The 22,353-nt window shown below is 39.8% G+C and overlaps 1 protein-coding gene across 1 annotated transcript in view; it reads right to left on the bottom strand.

Moving 5' to 3' along the window:
• The window catches only part of GPC5 (glypican 5), a 571,748-nt gene that overhangs the window by 237,055 nt on the left and 312,340 nt on the right, over positions 1-22,353 (bottom strand). The window lies entirely within an intron of this gene.

The raw sequence follows: 22,353 nt of genomic DNA, 5'->3' as shown, positions 1-22,353 counted from the left end.
TTATACAGATTATAATGGACTGCTGCAGGACAAAAACCTTAATAATGAAAAGAAAGATTCACACTTCATCCATTGGGATCAAAAAGAAGGGGAGTCTATTGCCTAGTGTAAGTTCAGAGATGTTCTGAGTGAAGCTTTGCGTGACCACTTAGTATGCAATGTAAAAAGGAAATCCATCTAGAAGATGTTGTTCCCAAAGATTTGACTTTTAATTCCACTTGTGATATGGCCCTGGTTATAGAAATTAATGTCAGTTAAGTAACAAGAGATTCAAGGGTAATGTAAATCAAATAGGCCATCTTCTCAATGGGACAAGCTGCCAAAAGAAAAAGGAAATGGGGTCAGAGAGTCACCAGAACTGTTCTTGCTTCAGGGGAAAGACCCTGCAGAAAGTATTATACGTCTGAAAGTATAAAATGTAGTTTGTATTCTGAAAAGAGACATAACGCCTGTATATACAAACTCTGTCCTAACAATATAGCAGAAAGTTTAGAAGCAGGGAACTCAGAAGGGTAGGAGCTAAACCCTCTATGGAGTAAGTGACTAGAAAAAAGGCAAAATTAAAATGGAATTCACATACAAATGCAAAGTGATACAAGGCCCACTGTTTCAACTTTGCTGTGATCCATCTACAGACATTCTGGAAAATCTAAGTCTAATTAAATAAAAAATGTGTGCAGGAGTAAGGGCCAGATTCAAAGCCTAAGGAAACCAATGGAAAGACCCCTTTGCAAGAAGAAAGATGGACAAGTGGCTTGGGACACAGGAGGTGAGGGTGCAATTCTTTGCCACTAATTTCCTTTGTGACTTCAGGCAAGTCACATAGGGCCAGATTTTTAAAGGTATTTAGGGGCCTACTACCCACTGAAATCAATAGGTGTTAGGCATCTAGTTATGTTTAAAAATCTAGCACTTAGAGCTAAATCCTCAAAGATACTTAGCCATTGCTCTGCTCACCATAGAGCACCTAACCCCTAGATGACCTACAGCCCAGTGGAATCATCTGGACCAAGCTAGGAGCACAGGTTCCACATTCCCTCAATGCAGAGGGAAACCTAAGGGACTAAGAAAGGGATCCTCAGAAAACAGTGGGCTGAGCAGGGAGCCACCTAAGATAATAAGGAGTGAAATGCAGAGGCATACCTAAGCCTTCCCCTCGAAGCTGACAAACCAGAGGGATCCCCATTCCTCTGCTTGGGATTCTCAGCTTTGAAGTCTCTCCTGGAGTTAGACTCCTAAGCCAATGCAGCCACTTACATAACCCATGCCCTAGCAACCAAATCTTTATCATGAAAAATGAGAGAGAGTCTCCCCTGCAACATTACAGCCTATAGTAAAATGGTTAAGGCACTCCCATGGGATGTGGGAAACCTGGTTTAAAGCTCCTGATCTGCTTCAAAAACTTGCTACAGACTCAGTCTCTCTCTGGCCCAATTAATAGTTATTTATACAAAGTGGAACAGTTTCAACCAAAGAGACTGAGGGAGACCCGTATAAGAATGTTCAATAGCCTGGTGGTTAGCATATTGATGTGGGAAACCCAGGTTCAAGTTCCTGCTCCAAACAGGCAGAATAGGGATTACGAACCTGGATCTCCCACACTAGGAACACCCACAAATGCATGCTTGACTCCAGCTGTCTTCTGTAACAGGCCTTAGGTGTGCTCTGAGAATGCCTACGGGATAGGGCCCTGCTGATGAGACAGATGGGGAATGCCCACTTTGCGTTTCTCACTTCAAGGGTTTTGGCTTCATTGAGGAATTCAAGCAGCTCATTTGCTGTGGAGCGGAGTCAGTGGTTAGGTGGTTTTGCACAGACCTCCTAGCAGAAACTTAGGTGCCTATGAGGTTAGGATGGAGCCAGAGTGGTGGTTTAAAAGAACATCAGTGTCACCTAAATGGTTGGTTGAGATGCCTAAAGAGACAATTAGGCACACAGTATCTCTTGTGGATCATGGTCCTCCATGGCTTAACTCCTCATCTGTAAAATAAGGATAATCTTACTTCCCCACTTCACAGGGGTATTGTGAGGGTAAATACATTAAAGATTGTGAGGCGCTACAATAATGAGAGCCATATAATTACCTACAATAGACAGATTGGCTCGGGGGGGGGGGGAATCAAGTAACAGAAATCATAGAATCATAGGATTGGAAGGGACCTCAGGAGGTCATCTAGTCCAACCCCCTGCTCAAAGCAGGACCAATCCCAATTTTTGCCCCAGATCACAAATGGCCCCCTCAAGGATTGAACTCACAACCCTAGGTTTAGCAAAATGCTTTATCACTCATAAAACAAAAGAAACATTTTGGGGCCTGATCCAGAGCCCATTGAATCAGTTGGAGTCTTTTCATTGACTTCAGCGGTCTTTGGATGAGACCCTTAAAAAGGAAGTGAGTTAAAGAGACACATCCCATATATCTATATACATGGGACAGCACAAATAACAGATCAGCCACCTAAGTGAATGGATTTGAGGGCAGAAGACAGTGAGGAGGCTACCATTGGAGGATCAGATGCAAATTAAATCAGATAAGTAGGATGCAGCAAGTTCATGGAGAGTTTTGAAAGCCAGGAGAGCAAATCTAAATGGAGCTGGAATCAGCTAAGAACAGTGAAGGTGACAAAGGTTAAGATTTTACTGCCCTTTTAATCTGCCCTTCCAGATGATCAAAGTACACTTAACAATATTTGGTTGGTGCCACTGGCAAATACCATTCTCCATCCCTATCATCTCATACTATTAGATAAACTGTTTTACAATTTTGAACTTTATACTGTTTCAGTAATATTAACATAGCTTAGGAGCAATTTTTTTTTAAATGCAAGAAGTACAAGATCACTGAAAGATGACCTTATCGTCCAACACAATCTTGATGAGTGCCATTCTTCATATTTCAAAAAAATATTTGTAGCCATAATTTATAACATTGTTTTATCTAATTTCTAGAATGCTAAAAATGAACATATCATCTAATGTTTTGATAAGCTAAGTGATGATAATCGCAAGGAGCTCTCTGCCATGGTTTTATTGATGTGAATAAATCAGACGTCTGTGGAATCCAGAGAGCTGAATCATAATAAAAACAGGCATTCTATTTCAAGATTCAGTAATCTTTACTCGGTACTGCTTTAAGGTTCATTGATAAATGTTCACATATTCAGGAACATATGATTCTTGTTAATAAGCATTTAACATTAATGAGCTAATGAAATAATATGCAATCATTCAGTATTTCTTGTTAATGTCTAATTATGTGCTTTAATTTTCACAGTGAGAGCTATGAATCATTACTCTAGAGTTCTGTGGGAGCTGGAATTTCCACCCTACCAAAAGTTTCACATTTCTGAAAGTGTTCTGCCTTGGAACAAACATGTCAGAAATTCAGATTTTTCCATGGAATGGAAATTTTCAAAAAATTCTATTTCAGAAGAACTGAAATGGAAAAAACTTCTGAAAAATTCTAGGTCACCTAATCACAGTTGCCCAGCCAGCTTGCTAGCCAGCAGGCCAAACAGGCAGCTTCCCAGGGCAACCTGGGAAGCCCGCTACCCAGAAAGCTGGATAACCTGCCTGCTAAACAGGCAGCTTGGGGAGCTGAATATCCTGCGGAGCCAGAGCAGCCTGGAGAGAGATACAGGGGATCCCAGAGATGCAGGCAGGCTGACAGGTGGTCTGCTGGGGATCCAAGCAGCCCAGTTTCTGTAGAAGTGTTAACGAAATCCACACATAGCCACAGAATCCTTGGGTTCCATCACATCAGCATTTTTCTGATGGAAGTGTTCTGTCTCTCAGCTTATGCAAGTGGAGAGCAACCTGAATGTGTTGGTGGCACAGAATACTGTCGTGCTAGCTCCACAATCTACCTCCATTCCTCAGTGTTGAGGAGTCTGGGCTCTGTGGAGGAGCAAGCCTGGCTGCACTTTATCCAGCCTCCCTTTCCTGCCTCTTCCCTATCCACACTACCCACCTCTGCATCACCACCAAAATAAGTGCCTTGGGATGATGTAATTTTATTTAAAAACCTCATACTGAGCATAGGCAGAGGGGAGAGTCTTCCCCAGGTAAACATGCTGACTACACTGAGCATAGCTGCCAGAACTTCCAATTATTAAGGCATGCACCCAACAGCTGGGAACAATAAGGAACACAATCTCAGTGATAAAGGAAGAACAGAGGAAGAGATGGGGAGGCAGAAAGGTCTAGGATACCAGAGGAGCAGTAGTCCATGCTAGGTGGCCTCTAAGAAACCAACAGGAAGATAAAGGAAGACTGCAAACCCAGGAATTTAAGGGCCGATTGACTATTTTAGGCTAAATTGTTGGACTGGGCTAATGTGACATGAGTAGAGGGAGACCTGTTAGGAGAACGCTGTGACCTCTACAGAGACTTCCTCTGGAGCACTTGACAGATGGGGTGGTATATCCAAGCTGTCAGTCATTCTAAGGTCCTGATTCACAAAAGAATGAAGATATAGTGTCAAGATCCTTGAGCTATGGATCTCCCACCATATTTTCCTAACTGAGGAGCCCCTATTGTCGATTGTGACAATCAAACAGCGGTGTCTGCTCCAAAATTTGTCTCTCTCACCAACAGAAGTTGGTCCAATAAAAGATATTACCTCACCCACCTTTTCTCTCTAAGCCGCTAGTGAGTTATTGACTCTGCTCTCATCATTTAAGACAATGCTTCTGAGAACTTGATCAGAACCTCACCCTTCTCCCCTGCACACACTTTCCCTGAGTGTCATGGTAATACCTTTACATACTGACATAGTCCCAAAGAGCTAAAAGAGAATGGACTATAATCCCAATGCCAACTGTCACAATCTGGAGTGTCATGCCTTGGGCTGATTTTTTTCTAAGCAGCATTATCAGTCCCAAGTCTGGTAATAGGGCCCTTGTTAATACAACAATATTAAAATCAATATACTGAAGATATAGTGCTGTTCTTAAAATAAAGCCTCATTTTTACAATGATGTATCTTATTTCTTCACCAGTTTCCATACAAAATGAGAATCGATTGCATAAGATACTCCTCATGGCCAGGAATTTTATTTTGAGGTAGATGCATTGTCTGGAGTCTTGCATTTTCATTTAGGAATACCAAGGGTCTGCAGTCAAAATTATTATAAAATTTGGGAATAGCACTTTCATTTTACTATAACGGTTACAGGACTGTGAAAGACCTCATGGCAAAATTTTAGGAATGTGTTCTACTATTTTGACCTTTTCACCATTTCATAATTAATTTTGAATGACTATTACAAGATATTTCTCTCCATTTTGTCTTTTCCAGCCAGTGCAGAACAGAATGAATTATTAACATAAAGAAGATCAAGGTCAAAGTAGTTATGGCACATTCATATAATACATATTAGGTCTTTGATTTGGATACTTTGTTTTTCAGAACAGAGCTAAGTAACAAACTGGCACTTAATAATGCTTGGAGCACTAACAGGGAAGGATATTAATGCCACATATTTTATGGCACTCTCAGGATTAACCTTGTGGTCTTTATGCCAAAGAATTTTCAATCTGATGAGCTCCATGCAGGCAGACTCTTATGGCCTATGCCCAGATACTCAAAGCCATTTAGGCACCACTGACATTTTCAAAACTGCTCAGTTGCCACCTAACCCTGCAGGTGCCTAAATTGCCACGTCGTAGCTAATGAGTAGCTTAGAGCCCTACCTCAAACTGAAGTCCCAAATCAGGATTCCCAAAAGGAGGAAAGGGAACACCTACCTCATTAGTGGGGCCTGATCCTGTAAGCATGCTCTAAGCATGCCTGAAATATGCTACGTGTTAGATTGCAGGAGGGCTGGATCCAGGCCACCAATAGGTGGATGGAGAATCAGCACAGCACCTTGACAAAAGACAGCCAGATGCATACAGAAACGTAGTACAAGTGTGAGACAGGTGTCAGATGTGAGGAGGAAAGAAAAAGCCCATGCCCTTCCACCCACAAAATATCTATCTAGGCACCTAAGACAGTCAGCTGCTTAACTCCAAGAGAAAGTTTGCTGATGAGGAACCTGAGCAAGGGGAGGTGCCTCCCTCTGGCCCATCAGCCTGGCATATCAGGTCAGTTAGGTTCCTAAGCCCCTCTCCACTCCCTGCTCTTCTTCTTTGCATTTCACTCCTGGGTAGTTTAGGAAATTCACCGCTCATCTTGTTAACTTCTGAGGATCCCTTTCTTAGGTGTTTAATTCTCCCCAGGCTTTGTATGGAAAACCTGGGTGACTGGATCAGGGCTGAGGATTCCACTAGGCGGCAGGCCATCTAGGGGTTAGGTATTGTTCTGCTCAGCATTGCAACACCCAAGTACCTTTAGGATCTGGGCCAAAATTGTGAATAGACTGTCTTAAAAATCACTGTTTTGCACATAATAGACAAACAGTGATAAAATGTTGTCTGACTTATGTGCTGATTTTTCAAAAGAACATAGCAACAGTAATGTAAAGTGGAGCAAAGCTGTTCAAAACTAATAAATATGGATGTCTTAAAAGCCACTGAAGTTTATCTTCTCTTTATGCCTCAGAACCAAATGCAGAAGTTGGAGGATGGAGAAAAAGCCCAATAGTTAAATTACTGTTTTATTTTAACTAAATTATGTCTTGTCTTTTCAGGGCACAAATTCAATGAACCAAAAGAAGAGATACAAATATTAATTGAACAAAAACTGATATAATTCTAAAATGTGTCTTGAAGTTTTTTCCTCACTAGCAATAACTAGTTCAGTCCATCAGTCCCTAACTAAAGTACTTGTATATCCCCAATCACTGCAGAATCTGAGCACCTCACAACAGTTCTGTAATGTACTATCATTCATATTTTACAGTTGGGGGGGGGGAAGAGAGAGACAGAGAGATTAAGTGATTTTCCCCAAGGTTATGCAAAAAAGAAATGTGACCAGAGTAGGTATCCTAGCGACTGGGCCATCCTTCCTCTCTGTGTCACTGGCTGCTATTATGTTATTGCAAACAAGAAGCTCACATCTCTCATCAGTAGATTAAACTATTGCAATCAGTTTCAAACATTTTCACTGAAAACATGTAAGTGGAGCTATTAAATTTATATAAAATGACTGAAGAACAGTGCTCATTTAAAAGCATCAAGTTAAAGTAGATTCAGATAAAAACAAATACAGTACACCAAGTATCTGAATCATTTGACAGCTCTTTATCAAATACTCAGAGAATCAACACAGAAAACTGAAAAATAAAATGTTTATGATCAATGTTATGGATTCAGTGGAGTTACTTCAGATTTATACCACTGTAGCTGAAATGAGAATTTGGCCCTAACTGTCTGAGGACTCCAAACTTTCATCCTCCTGTCGTGGGAAAACTGCCAGCACTTCTTTTTAATCTGAAGGAGACATCATCAATCCTTGACAAAATAAAAGTCATGAATCAGGCTCTTAGCAATGTTTCCTGGACAAGCTTCCTGGCACCATTGTTAAATAAGTTCCAACTAGGTGAAAATTCTTCTGAGAGGTTTGGCCCGAATTAAATCAAGGCAGCACATCATCGCAATGACTATATATTGGCTTCTCTTTGTTGGTTACTTCCTAAAGACTACATCAGCTTTATGGTTGTTATTTATACTTCAGGTTTGGCACAGAGTCTCTTTTAAATACGGAATATAACATTCAGGATTAGTGTTTCCTTGTAGTTCCCTTCCAGTCACGGACTCCTTACAATGAACAATACAAGAGCCAAATATTCTTTTGTAGTGGTATCAAAGGCCAAAACAAAAGCAAGAGGGGAGCGGGTAAGTGCAAGAGAGATTTGTCATGAGGTCAGGTACAGATGTATTTGAAAACTGCAGAGGTGACATGATCAGGTTAGAGCTATTTCTCTCCAGGAAGGGGAGTGTGGAAGGGTTTGAGTGCTGAGGAGCTGGGTTGGAGGATACTTGTTATGAGGCAGTGTTCTAAAGTTCTAGTGTTCTATGAGGCACTAAAATAAATGTTATCCCTCACTTCCACAATGACTTATTGTCCAGCCATCCTTCCCCTGCACTTCTGTTTGTCTTTCCTGAGCCATTGACCTCCCATACTCCCTTTGCATCTGCACTTCCACTGGTTTCTCTCATCTATTAGACTATGTTACATGCTAAATCTATAGAGAACCAAATCCAACAGAGCATGATAGCAGGATTTTCAGCTCCATAATGCTAAAAACTTGAACAATTCAACTGGAAGTGATTTGGGTGGATTAATTAATTAGGATCTGATCCTACAAAAAGATGAGCATCTCCTGGAAAGTGCAGAGAGCCTTTAACTCCCATTGACATAATTGCCTTCAGAGCATTCGGTACTTTAGGCCATTAGAACTTTAATGTGGCAGAGAGACACTGCCGAGGACTAGTAGTACAGGACTTGGTGGTGATGGGGGACTTGAACTACCCAGACATCTGCTGGAAAAATAATATAGCGGCAGACTATCCAACAAGTTCTTGGAATGTACTGGAGACTTTTTTTACTGTATTTTAGGAGGTGGAGAAAGCTACTATGGGAGAGACTTATATATTTGACTTTGACGAATAGGAAAGAACAGGTTGAGAATTTGAAAGTGGAAGGCAGCTTGGGTGAAAGAGATCATGAAATGACAGAGTTCATCATTCTAAGGAATAATAGGAGGGAAAACAGCACAATAAAGATAATAGATTTCAAGGAGGTAGACTTTGGCAAACTCAGAGTTGGTAGGTAAGATCCTATGGGAAGCAAATCTAAGGGGGAAAACAATTTAAGAGAGTTGGCAGCTTTTCAAAGAGACGTTATTAAGGGCACAAGAGTAAACTATCCCACTATGTAGGAAAGATAGGAAGTATGGTGAGATGCCACCCTGGCTTAATCAGGAGATCTTCAATGATCTGAAACTCAAAAAAGAATCCTACAATAAAGTGAAAACTCGGTCAAATTACAAAGGATAACTACACCTCTACCCCGATATAACGCAGTCCTCGGGAATCAAAAAATCTTACCGTCTTATAAGTGAAACTGAGTTATTTTGGGTTAGGGAGAGGAACCGCTCCCTGCCCCAGCTCATCTCCGCTCTGCCTCCTCCCCGGGCATGCCGCTGCCGCTCCACTGCTCCTTCCCTCCCTTCCAGGCTTGCTGTTTGGTGTGGGAAGCCTGCAAGGAAGAAAGGAGGGGGGAGAAGCGGAGCGGCGGTGCACTCAGAGGAGGAGGCAGAGTGGAGGTGAGCTGGAGCAGGGAGTGGTTCCTCTGCGCCCTCACCTCAGTTACTTGCTGTGGCCCTCCCCACCCCCCCCCCAGCTCACCTCCACCTCCTCCCCTGAGTGTGCCACTGCTGCTCTGCTTCTCCCCCCTCCCTTTCTCCCTCCAAGCGTTGCCGCGAATCAGCTGTTTGGCACAGCAAGCCTGGGAGGGAGGGGAGAGAAGCAGAGTGGCAGCACACTCGTGGGAGGAGGTGGAGGTGAGCTGGGGTGCGGGGGCCCGAGTAAGTAAGGGGGAGGTGCAGAGGAATCACTTGCGGTAACACGAATTCGGATATAACGAGGTAAAGCAGCCCCACTTCCCGGAGCGCTGCTTTACCGCATTATATCCGAATTTGCGTTATATCGGACTGCATTATATTGGGGTAGAGGTGTATAACCAAACACAAATATGTAGGGACAGAATTAGAAAGCCTATGGCACAAAACGAGATTAAACTAGCTAAAAGACATAGAGGGTAACAAGAAAACATTATACAAATACATTAGAAGTAAAAAGATGATCAAGGACGGTGTAGGTCCATTATTGAATGAGGGGGTATAACGGGCTCAGCACCTGGCTCTCATGAGTGCCCCTTTTTCTCTGTCCAACATACCTGTAATCACAGTTCTTTTCATGGGGAGGGGGCATCCACCTCTCATAGGTGGTCCCCTTTCTCTCAGTGAGTTATGAGCCTGCTTTTCTTTTTTGGTCTTACATCAGGATGGCGCCGGCCTCTAGCAAGCACTCCCCAGGCCGTTCATTTTCCTCGACTGGTCTTTGGCAGCTCAGCCCTCTGTCCGAGCCTCACACTCTGTCCCCCATTCCGGAGTATACAGTCCCGAGTTCTTATCACAGCCCTGGTATGGGACCGTAGCTCTTAGGCTTCTTCTCCAAGGCACTGCCTTCTTCAGTCACCCAGCCAGTACCTTCAGCTGGTGTCCTTTTAAGCAGCTCTTCATGGGCTCAATCTGCAACCAGACCAGCAGGGCCCATCTCAATTCCCTCCTCATGTCTTGACTGGTTCCATGCTCAGTCCCACAGGCTCAGGCTGCCCACACTGACCTTTTCATGATCCTGCTGCTACTCTATCTAGCCAGCCAAGCACCTGGTCTTTGGTAGCCTTCCCTGGGCTCAGTTCTCCCTGGTGAGCTCTCTGCAGTGAGCTGTCCATGGCCTGCTGCTCGTCTAGCCAGCCAAGCACTTGGCCCCTCAGCAAGCTCCACACAGCAACTGAAGTCTCTTCTTTGCTGCCTGCTTTTTAACTGGCCCTTCTGGCCCCTTATTGGTCATTCCAGCAGCCCCTCTGATTGGCCACTCTTCTGCACTCTAGGCTGCCTGGAGGACTTCTCGCTGCTCTATTCTGGGGCAGGGTGATGCAGGGGGCCTCTGTGCCTACTCCACCCTGCCACGGGGGGAAAACACAATAATAGAAAATGTGGAAATGGCAAAAGTGCTAAATGACTTTTTTGTTTCAGTTTTCACCAAAAAGGTTTGTAGCAATTGAACATCTAACATAGCAATTACCAGTGAAAATAAGGTAGGATAAGGAAATAAGGTAGGAAAATAAGGTACCAGTGGCTAAAATAGGGAAAGAACAAGTTACAAATTACTTAGACAATTTAGATGTCTTCAAATCACCAGGGCCCGATGAAATACATCCTACAATACTCAAGAAGCTGACTGAGGAGATATCTGAGCCATTAGTGATTATCTTCGAAAAGTCATGGAAGGCAGGAGAGATTCCAGAGGACTGGAAAAGGGCAAATATCATGCCCATCTATAAAAAGGAAAATAAGGACAATCCAGGGAATTACAGTCAGATTAACTTCAGTTCCCAGAAAGAGAATGGACTAAATAATTAAGCAATTAATTTGCAAACACCTAGAAGATAATAAGGTGATAAGTAACAGTCAGCATGGATTTGTCAAGAACAAATTGTGTTAAATCAACCTAGTAGCTTTCTTTGATGGGTAATAAGCCTTGTGGATAGGGGGAAACGGTAGATGTGGTGTTCTTTGAATTTAGTAAGGATTCTGATATTGTCTCTCATGACCTTCTCATAAACAAACTAGGGAAATACAACCTAGATAGAGCTACTATAAGGTGACTGCATAACTGGTTGGAAAACCATTCCCAGAGAGTAGTTATCCATGGTTTACACTCAAGCTGGAAGAGCATATCATGTGTGGACCAGCGGGGATCAGTTCTGGTTCTGTTCAATATCTTCATCAATGATTTAGACAATGGTACAGAGAGTATACTTATAAAATTTGCAGATGATACCAAGCTGGGATGGGTTGTAAGTGCTTCGGAGGATAGGATTAAAATTCAAAATGGCAAAGTAGAGAAATGGTATGAAGTAAACAGGATGAAATTCAGTAAGGACAAATGCAAAATACTCCACTTAGGAAGGATTCAGTTGTACACATACAAAATGAGAAATGACTGCTTAGGAAGGAGTATTGTAGAAAGGAATATGGGGGTTATAGTGGATATGAGCTAAATATGAGTCAACGGTGTAACACTGTTGCAAAAAACCTCAAACATCATTCTGGGATGTATTAGCAGGAGTGTTGTAAGCAAGACACAAGAAGTAATTGGCCGGGAACGGCAAACCACAGCCACTGGGAGCTGCGGGGGGCTATGCCTGCAGACGGTCAACATCCACAAAATGTCTTGTGGCCCACAATCAGCTTACCCTGATGGGCCGCATGTGGCCCACAGGTCAGAGGTTGCCCACCACTGCCCTAGAAGCTGCTTGACTACTTGACTATTACTATTTTGAAGGAATATAGTATCTCCTACTTGATTCCTCAGTATGACCTAAGTGTCAAAAAGAGAACTTTCTAGAGAAGTCTTTTGTGAATAACATATAATGGTAGTCCTTTCAGTTATTTTTGCAATGATTTTATTTCCTTAGCCATTTTGTATGTTCAAGGTGGCACATTTTAACACATTCTCGGTAAGGGCTCCAGAGTTTAATAAGAAAATATCTAGTCATTTTCAGTATCTTCTTTCTTGTGTTTTTCACCACTCGGGTTACTCATGCTATTCCTTGTGGTGAATTGACAAGAAGTGGTGCAAAAAGAGCAGGGCAATGCTGAAAAATACTGATTGGTGTTAAATTAGCCTTCCCATTTTTGCTGTTTTTCATATTTGGGGGGAAAAATCAACGGTGAGTCAGACATAGAAATTAGAAGATATTTTCCACTGAGTTTGTACCAAATTCATCCTGGGAATAATTCTAAAGAATTACATCAGTGAGGAATTCTGACCAATGAGTTTAAACCAAAAAGCTAAATTATAATTTTATAACCTTTGTGTGCATTTTAAAGAACATTTATTTGCAAATCTAATTCACCAAAACTTAATTATAAAATATTTGTAATACACTTGCAAAATTAACTATAAACTTCTGCAGCATGAGAAACTATAGTGTAGGTGATTGCTTAAATAATTGATACACGTGCTATTTTCCCCCCACTCTCATTTCATGGATTTCTGTATAATAGGATGGGTACACAAACTACATAATACTCAATTAAACTAATATTTAGAACACCAACTATAATTAAAGGAATTAGCACTATTTCAATCGCAATTGTGATTGAACACTAACATCTCGGTATTCAATAATAAAGAAGCAGCCTTCATTTACAGCATGTGTAGTGCATGAGGAAGCTGGTTAATTTCAGAGTGTAGATCAGGAGACTTCTCTCATAACACTTCTGCTGATGCTGCCACTTGTGATGGCTAAAGGTGCAGTTTTCCCATTCTCTATTATTAGTTTTAAGTACAAGTCTGGTCACTGGAAATAAAAGGTATGACTATTTTTTCTCACGTCAAATAAGGAAAAACATACTGAAGTTCTCAAAAATTTACGCTTGATCCAGAAAGTTACAAAATAGAAGATGTGCAAGAACAAGAATGAAACTGGCCTGCAGTAAAGGAGTTTTGGGAAGGAACGAAAATTAATTGTCTGAGTGGAGGAATATGTTACACATGGGACCCTACCAAATCTGTGGCCATGAAAAACACGTCACGGACCATGAAATCTGGTCCCCCCCCCGTGAAATCTGGCTTTTTGTGTACTTTTAACATATACTATACAGATTTCATGGGGGAGACCAGCGTTTCTTAAACTGGGGGTCCCGACCCAAAAGAAGCCTATGGGGGGGAGTCACAGTGTTATTGTAGGGTGTTGTGGTCTTGCCATCCTTACTTCTGTGGTGCTTTCAGAGCTAGGTAGCTAGAAAATGGAGGCTGCTGGTCAGGCGCCAACTCTGAAGGCAGTGCCCCACCAGCAGAAGTGAGGGTGGCAATACCATTCCATGCCACACTTACTTCTGCGCTGCTGTCTTCCAAGTTAGGTCAAGACCCCTACAGTTACAACACCATGAAATTTCAGATTTAAATATCTAAAATCATTAAATTTATTGTTTTTAAAATTCTATGACAGGGAAATTAACCAAAATGGACCATGAAATTGGTAGGGCCCTAATTATATACCATCAATAGCCCTGCATATTGTGAGCGAAACTTAATCAAATGGAAACCCAATCAAAATCCGTTCCTTGGTTATAAGACACTTTTTGTTCTTAAACATTAGAAACCTTTTGCCCATAAATTTCTTTAATATTCAAGGGGCGTCAGTCTTTGATTACTTCTTCATTCTTTCCTTTGACAATTTAACTCCATCAAATCTCAATCTACAAAACAAAACATGTATTTTACCTTAAAAACCTGAAAATAAAGATAAATATATAAAAATCCCCTCTGACAGTTTTAACGTTGTGGACAGGGGCTCACAGAATCCACAAAAATAGAATCTTATAAAAATCCACAAACAGACAGATATAGTGGTGTAAAGCTACGTGGCACTATTCAAAATGTATGTATGTAAGTTAATAAATGTTCCTCCCCTGAAAATCTTAAATAGCTTCTCTAAGCTTACTTTGGTCCAATAAAATGTTGGAATAGAACAGAGTGGAGTTAGGTACTTGACTACATCTTGGAGGAGAAGGTAATTAAACTAGCAAACACTGGGCCTCCAGGGAACACCAGTTTTTAAGCAGAGCTCCCTAGTGATGGGCTGCAGCCCACAGAGCTTAAAGGTATTTTATATAGCAATAACACAAGTAACCTAGGTTTCAGAGTAGCAGCCGTGTTAGTCTGTATTCGCAAAAAGAAAAGGAGTACTTGAGGCACCTTAGAGACTAACCAATTTATTTGAGCATAAGCTTTCATGAGCTACAGCTCACTTCATCGGATGCATTCAGTGGAAAATACAGTGAGGAGATTTATATACACACAGAAAATGAAAAAATGGGTGTTATCATACACATTGTAAAAAGAGTGATCACTTAAGATGAGCTATTACCAGCGGGAGAGCGGGGGGGAAAAAGCCTTTTGTAGTGATAATCAAGGTGGGCCATTTCCAGCAGTTAACAGGAACGTCTGAGGAGCAGTGGGGGGTGGGGGAAATAAACATGGGGAAATAGTTTTACTTTGTGTAATGACACATCCACTCCCAGTCTCTATTCAAGCCTAAATTAATTGTATCCTTTTAATCCTCTAAATTATTTTTACTGAGATTGGTTTAAAAAAGGTGAAAACCTGTATCGCTAGTAAAGAAAAATCTTAATTTCTTTTAATCAGATGCAAGTATCTCTTTTCTTCTGACCACCCATTAGTGATGGCATCATGCCTACATATACAAGTTTACTGAAATCTACATTTTTTTTAAGTTTCTGTTCATTCAAGCATGTTACTCAGTCTGCAAGCCACCATAAGGGACTATGTATAGTGTAAAAAATAGAGTAGGAAGATTATACACATACACAGAACATGAAAAAATGGATGTTGCCATACACACTATAATGAGAGTGATCAATTAAGGTGAGCCATTATCAGCAGGAGAAAAAAAATTGTAGTGATAATCAGGATGGCCCATTTCCAACAGTTGACAAGAAGGTGAACGTAACAGTAGGGGGTGGGGGGTGGGGAAATAAGCATGGGGAAATAGTTTTATTTCTTATTTTCATGTTTATTTCCACTCCCCCTACTGTTACTTTCACCTTCTTGTCAACTGTTGGAAATGTGCCATTCTGATTATCACTACAAAAATTTTTTTTCTCCTGCTGATAATAGCTCACCTCAGTTGATCACTCTCATTATAGTGTGTATGGCAATACCCATTTTTTCACATTCTCTGTGTGTGTGTATATATATAATCTTCATACTGTATTTTCCACTGCATGCAGCCGATGAAGTGGGTTTTAGCCCACGAAAGCTTATACTCAAATACATTTGTTCGGCTCTAGGGTGCCACAAGTACTCCTTGTTCTTTTTGCTGATACAGACTACCACTCTGAAACCTATGTATAGTGTGTGATATATGTTATAGTACAGTAGTTCTGATCAGACAGTTTATTATTACTATTAATCATTTGTTTTATAGTAGTGCCTAAAGGCCCAAATGAAACTGGGGCCCTATTGTGCTAGATGGTGCACATAAACATAGTAAGAGACTATAAATTCTGGGGGAAGGGCAAGGTAAACAATGGGTAAAAGAAAATTACAGATGGGCACAGAGAGTGAGTGATTTGCCTATGGCCACACACAGAAAGTCTGCTGCAGAGGAAGAATTTAAACCTATATCCAAAAGAAAAGACAGCCCACTGAGACTATGAAGACTATGAAAATGTGGGTTCAATTCCCTGCTCTTCCACAAACTTCTCATGTGATCTTGAGCAAATTATTTAATCTGCCTCCCAGCACTTCCCTGCTTCACCGTTCACAAGGATAAAGATACCAATGATGTGAGGTTCTCAGATTCTGTGGTAATACCATACAAATACCTAAAATAAATAACCCCTTAAGATCTTCCTTTCTTTATCTCAACAGATATGCTAATTTAAACAATTTAAACAGTTCCCTTGCTGAGCTACAAGATCCAAATTAGTATTTAGAGAAATTTCCATTGTTTTGATTATGACAAAAACCAGATTGTAAAGAATAAAGTTTAATAGGAAATATCAAGCAACCACTTCAGCATTTAGAGTATACAGCAAAATGTCCTAGAAATGGGCTTTCAGATGGTAACCTTACCATACTTTCTGTGTGGAAATTGTAGGGTATGGATTGTTATGGGAGATATCCCTGGATGCCTTGGGCCACACTACATACAGTCATATTGAATGGGATGAATTACTGTAAAATTGAAATCTCTTATTTAATCTTATTTAATTGAAATCTCTCTTTAAAGTTCATTTTAGAAAAAAACAAACTTCACTATAAACAGAATTTTGTTTTAGTTAGTCAGTCTTTGACAAACACTTAAAATAATAAAAAAATGCAGTTTACAAAAGAAAAGTTACAAATTTCAACAAATGCTCCATTTTTAAAGTGTGATATTACAATTTTCCAGGAAGTGAGATACGGCTGCACAGGTGTCCTGATCTATGGTTCTAGAATTAAAAATGTAATTATCATAACATTCTTTTCCCTAGAGTAACATCTATTTTTGTCTCAGGCTTCGGAGGAGTTGGACAACAGCAGAGCAACTGCATAAATAAACCCGTCATTCATCTTTCAGCCATGTTTTTAGAAAAAAAAAATTATCGTGAAATTGGAAGACTTAAGGAAGGCCATTTATGTTACCCTAGAGAATACAAATCAGTAAAAGTTCATGGCTCAGAGGTTCTCATTGATTGGAACATACTGGTAGCACAGTAATTTCAAAAACCAATGTCGGGTTTGCCAACCACACCACATTTTCTGATTGTACACAATAAAATGTTATGACCTAGAAACAGCTCTCTGCGGTATAGGCCTGTTAAATGTCTTTATGTGTTTGACTCCAGCATCTCTAAGCTGACCACTGGCTGGTTGAAAGATAGTTTCCGAGAATTATAAACCTCAAATAACATAAAATGTTTTAATAAAAAAAATCCATAAACTATTGTAGGCTGAAGAGCACAGACATCACAATGGTGAAAGAAGAAAATGGTATTTCATGGAAAATTGTGTTTTGTCAAGTGATGTTTAAATGTTCTGCAAGATTATTCAAAGTAGTATCTAACTAAATACCTTTGTTAATTCATTAGCTGTATACTAGGGTTGTCAGTCACAGTCAGTTTACCCATGCTACTATGCCAGTAATTAATTCCACACCATGGAGAAAAATAATTCTTTAAGTCAGAGATATGTCTCAGTTCAATTCTCAGGCAAATATTGCCCACTGTATCAGTAGTTGCCATCTATACAAAAAATGTAGTTTGATGTCTGGGCTGAACTGAAACCAACATTCTAAATAGAAGCAAAAACTCTAGATGAAACTCACACAGTCCCAAACTACAGAACAAAGTTCAATAAACTATGTTTTCTCCCACCAAACCAAACACATTATGTAAACAAACAATATAGAGTTCCTTCCATTTACATTCAGGTTTCAACCTTTTCATTTCATAAAATCTACTTAGCAATGGCATTTATATGTAAAGGTTTTATTCCTAAAAACAGACTAGTGATTAGTAAAATGCAACACACTATACAGTGTGTACACTGAAGTAAATACTGCCCAAGCTTCATTTAGTCTGAATTTGGAAAGAAAGGGCCATTAATTTTACATGCAGTGTGATTTGGTAGTTTATGTTTATAAGGTAATAGTTTTTAAGATTTTATTCCTAAAAGTTTCTCACAAATGTTAAATTTTCTACAGTGTTTCTTTTAACTGAAGTTGGCAAAAAGCCTGCACTAATTTTTTTTACCTAATGTAAATAAATTTAAAAAAACCTCTAAAATTATTTCAATTTTGCTAGTTTTTTCTAAGTTTTACATTAAAAGTTTTGTTCTCTCTTTCAATCTCTCTCTCTCTCCCTCCTCTTCATCCACCATCCTGAAGAAACTGCCCAAAAATCTTCATAAGAACAAAAAGATACATTTTCCTAATGTCAGTAATATCCACAAGAAAAAGTATTATTAGATTGTGATTCATGAAAGACCCCGCCCATCCTAGGCAGACCCTCAACCTGCCCAGGGTGGGTGGGATTGAGAGCAGCCCCTGGCTCGTATCCATGTCTCCCCCCGCCCCAGTGCATCTTATTATCAAAATTATTAGTGCATCTTATTTTATCTTTGTCTTCTCTATTCAATTTAAAATTTTCCAAGATGGCTACCTTGCTTCTTCCTCACAAATTTCCGAGATAGATGTGGATTTTGCAAAAAAAGCTCTGTGAAAATCTTTTGGGGCCTCAAGATTTTGTAGAGACCAGGTTCAAAACTGCTAAAATGAAATGGCAAAATAAAAATAAATAAAATAGTCACACTAAATTTCAAATTTTGTATTATACTGCTTTACCTTTTGCACTTATCCTTGCATCACTGAGAGCCTGATCCAAAACCCATTAAGTCAGTGGTCTCTTCCCATTCATTATAATGGGTTTTCATAATACAACATGCAAATAAAATACTCAAAAAAAGAATAACAATGATCAAGGAACATAAATAATGAATAAGAAGGATAAAATGAAAATGGATAGTTCATTCCCCATCTATATTGGGTGTACTATGACCATTAAGTTTTAAAAAGAGATGTGAAAAATGGGTGTTTGATAGTAAAAATATGTGTATTCTGCTGCTGTGAACAGACCTAGAGAGCAAAAATGTTGTAAATAGTAGAACGTTCACACTGCTGTTCATTAGGTAGTTCAAGCGTTCCAGCAACGGAGACTGTTGTAAGTGTGTGCTACAAATATTGTAAATTGCAATATTTAAAATTTATTAAAAAGAAATGGAGGATATGTGTCTCCAAGGTGTCCCAAACTTTCAGTCCTACAAGTTGTTTTTGGTTTTTTTGTTTACAGGAAAAATTAGCAGTGCATCTTATTACAAGAAACAGCCTTCAAACAAGCAAATCTCAGTTCCCCATGTCAACATGCTACATAATAAATAAGGATACCCTGATTTGCAAATATAAGCCATAAAAGGTTAAGGCTTCTTTGGTTCCCACAATCATGGCTCCAGATTACATGTACATTTCCACTGTATATATACCTACCCTTACTGATGCCAACTAAGAACATCTAAGATCAATTAACAAAATGTATGACTAAGAAAAGACACCCAAGCAGCTAATTAAAAAAGGATATTTCTGTATCCCTTGTCATTTCTAAACACACCCACAAATAGCATTGGTTTTACGTTTCCCATTGCTCTGCTTAGTCTCATGTTCTCCTTTCAAGTCCTCTTCACAATTGCTAATAGGTTGGAGCCACTGTGCAGGGACTAAATAACCCCCAAACCGGTTCTTTTATGAACCCGCCTGCTGTTGTTCCTCCTCCTGCAGCTGTTTCTCTGTAATCTTGCCAGTTCCCAGAATAAAGGTGAGAGTCTGAATGTTGCGGACACATTGCTTGACAAATATTTTTGACAATCAATAGCAGCCCTGAAGAATCCCAGTTTCCATAATGTTTGTTTGGTAATTTCCATAATAACTTCCCAGCCAGTATTTATGGTTTTATATTTCATGAAGGCTAACCTGCCCATAGCTGTACAAATAATACAAAGAAACAGCAATAGAACATCATACACTGAAGAGGACTATATAGTTACAGCAGCCCTTGTATTCCAAGACCTATTCAGCCCAGTTTACACTAAAAAGTTAGGTTGACATACCTATGGCATACAGGGGTGTGAAAAATTCACACCCCTATGCACTGTAGTTAAGCTGCCCTTACATCCAGTGTAGATGCAGCTAGGCTGACAGATAGGCTGACAGAAGAATTCTTCCATCGACCTAGCTACCACAGCTCAGAGAGGTTGTATACTTACATTGACAGAAAAAAACCTTCCATCGCTATAGAAAATGTCTACACTATGTTGCTACAGCAGGATAGAGGCAACGCCGTAGCTGTGCCACTGTAGCACCCGTAGGGTAGACATGCCCTTTGTCCTCACACCATGTCCCAAAGAATGGACAAATTATCTTTTTTGTCACTGTCAAGTCTTTTTTGTCTTTTTTGTCACTGTCACATGCCGGTATATTTCAGTCAATTATAATGCAGCATTATTTACTGAGTGCTTTGGAATTATATAGACTGACCATATGCTTCAGAGCACCTGGACCTTTATGTAAAGGGGCAGGAGATTTAAGGGATGTTCACGAGAGCTGTATCTTTCTGCAAGACACAATTGCAGGGACATTCAGTGCAAGTTAGAAGGCCCACTTTACTTGCTAAAAACACAGTAATGGACATTTGTCCAGCCCCAAATTAAATTTCAGTGATTCATTTTGGCAAAGCAAAGTCATTCCAAAACACCATCCTTTCCTCTTAATAGCAGAAGTTCCCAATACTGTCAATCATCCATATTCTTCCTGTTGTTATAGTAACTTAAGGTGTTATTAAAGGCAGTAGATAATTGTGCATATCTGAAGTCATCTGCTCTTTATTTCAAATATCAAAAGATTAAGACTATGAATCAAGTTGGCCTTTAAGACCAGAAACAATTAACTGGGATACTGCCAAAACTAAAAGATATTTCTAACTTAAAATACCCTATTGGCAAATCAACCAGGTGGCACATCTTCACCTGAACAGCATATTTAACACAGGCCTTCCATTTAGATGATCAATAGAAATCACACGTGTAAATTAAACTACCTGGATATTCTTTATAAAGAATGATGTATAGAGGTCATGAAGATAATTGGGTTTTGCCTCATCTTTTATTGTATTTCATATCTCAGGCAGAAATCTAGATGGTGACCATTTTACAGTCAAGATCATTACATTATGCCAGATCTCTCTTGAAAGCACACAGTTGAAAGAGTTCCTGGGGATTAACCCTCAATTTCAACCTTTAAAAACAAACAAACAAACAAACACCTTACCTATAAAAAAATAGACTCTCAAAAGTTAGAGCCAGGAAACATATGCCAAGTCATCCAGCCTGTTTCCCTGTGCCAGTGTAAGACTGTTCCCTTCAATATAGTTCATTGTTCTTTGTCCAGACTAATTATAAAGTATCTTAGGGGATAAAGCTCCCACAGATTTGCTAGATATATTAGGAAAATAGATCTCAAAAAAGGAAGATGTTTCCTTTTAAAAATTTCATTTTCTTTATATTCCTTCAGATACCTGTAGTCTGTTGTCATGCACCCTATTAGTCATGACTGAATTGAATTTGCCCCAGTATGTCTGTGTCTTTCTGGTGTCCAGGTGTTCAAACCAAATAAAATGTTCTAGGTAGCATCTCACCAGAAGTGTGTAGAGAGGTATATAGCCTTCCTCCTAAGTGATTTTATGCCTCTATATATGTATCCAAAAATAAATCAGTCACAATAGCCTTTCTCTTCTGCCCTGTCACATTGTAAGTTAATACCTAATTAGCTAGGTAAAAAGCACAGTAGAAAAGAGGATTTTTATAACCTGCTGGGTCACTTCACATTTTGAACTGTTCCTTATCAAGGACTTGTAGTCTGTAATCCTCCTCTTTTTAGCAGACTTCTAATTTTCCACATTTCTATTGACTTCAAACTCCTGCAGAGAACTCTTTAAATCTTTAAAGAATAATTGAACCATTCCACCTTTCATCAGGAACCTTGATCACAATGAGCTATGGCATTGAAAAGGCATCTTCTGTCCTTCTCCCACCTATTCATTAAATGAGATATCACAAAAGACGTCTTTGGAACTCTGTCTGAATTTCTGAGCACATGGGAATTAGGGTCATAGAGGAGTACAGCAGCTTCCTGACTAAATGACCCATTTTCCACCTACTAATCTCATGATTCCTTTGCATCCCTGTTATAGCTAAACAATCCCTCTGATTTCCATTTCCCTATCCCTTGCCCATTATATTCCCAGATCTCAAGGCCTCACATTTCACCACCACCGCGGCTTTGTGAACCTATTGTATTCTGCTTCAAAACAGTGATTCACATGTGAGTCAAGAATACATGATATCCTTATCTACCTTATTTTTATATATCTAAAATACTCTTTAACTGAACCACCACAATGTGCACATGCCTAAATTGAGTAACCACATTTCGTTATTGCTGTAACCATTGTTCTCCCTCACCTCAACTCCTACCTACTATTTGGCACCATCTCTCAT

The sequence above is a fragment of the Eretmochelys imbricata genome, chromosome 1 (genome assembly GCF_965152235.1).
Source record: "Eretmochelys imbricata isolate rEreImb1 chromosome 1, rEreImb1.hap1, whole genome shotgun sequence".
In the NCBI taxonomy this organism is placed as follows: domain Eukaryota; kingdom Metazoa; phylum Chordata; order Testudines; family Cheloniidae; genus Eretmochelys; species Eretmochelys imbricata.
Note: the sequence above shows the minus strand (reverse complement) of the source record. Positions and strands in the feature narration are given on the sequence as shown.